This window comes from Haemorhous mexicanus, chromosome 7, assembly GCF_027477595.1.
Source record: "Haemorhous mexicanus isolate bHaeMex1 chromosome 7, bHaeMex1.pri, whole genome shotgun sequence".
Taxonomy (NCBI): domain Eukaryota; kingdom Metazoa; phylum Chordata; class Aves; order Passeriformes; family Fringillidae; genus Haemorhous; species Haemorhous mexicanus.
In genome coordinates this window covers 35,071,719-35,072,806 of record NC_082347.1, presented here as the reverse complement: position 1 = coordinate 35,072,806, position 1,088 = coordinate 35,071,719, and positions in this window count along the sequence as shown.

Below are 1,088 nucleotides of genomic sequence, written 5' to 3'. Positions count from 1 at the left end.
GGGCCGCCGGGAGCCGCAGCCGCGCGGGCGGGACGCGAGGGAGGAGCCGTGAGGGAGAGCTTTAAGGTTGCTTAGAGAGTCGCCGGCGAGGGCATTGGCGGATGTTTAATGTGAAAGTAAAACAAAATTCGTTGCTAAAATCTAATCTAATCAATCTAAAATCTAAACCAAAAATCAACCCCAAAATTGTCTGGAGGCGGCTCCATCAGACACAGCGATGGCTGGGGAAGTTCACTGACCAGTGTGTTGCCGTACCTTCGATGCCCAAATGGAAAGAATTGTATTTTGACAGCACAAGAGGAGACAGTTTCAAGCTGAGCCAGGGGAGGTTTCGTTTGGGTATTAGGAAGAATTTCTTTGTAGAAAGGGTGATTAGACACTGGAACGGACAGCGCAGGGAGGTGGCGGGGTCACCGTCCCTGAGGTGCTCACAGAAAGGCTGGATGTGGCATCCAGTGCCACGGTCTGGTTGACACAGTGATGTTCTGTCATAGGTTGGACTCGATGATCTCCGAGGCCTTTTCCAACCTAATTGATTCTGTGATATTCTGCTGACTGGTTGCTGTCCATTAATCTTCCTGCCTCTGTAGGTGTTTTAATGTAAAGAGAGTGTTGGGAAGGCTTCTCTTGGATCTCTCACCTCCATTCATAAGTGCAGTGTGTGGGTTTTCCTCTCCACGTCTGATTTGTACAGGCTCGTTTCTCTGACAACACTCCCGAGACATTTAAACAAGTCATGCTTGAGCAAGGCACCAAGAGCTTGGATGCTTCATTCATGGATTTAATTTATTCATTTGCAAGAGCCTGCAGATGAAACCATAAAGAAGCACCTAAAAAAAATACATGTCTAACTAAGGGCTATTCATGTGCCCAGACCTTTCCAGTGCTTGAGAGAAGCAAATCTTCCTGCTGAAGTCAATGGTTGTCTCTGTGCAGAGCAGGATCAAGGTCCCTGTGTGGGTTTTCAGCCTGTGCTGGAGTCAGTGGTTCATTCCGTGCCTTCCCCAAAGCTTCACAGGGCACCGAGCTTCCAGCTGCAGCTGCCACCACTGTGTCCATGAGATGGGGAACGGCTTCCTAACTCCAGC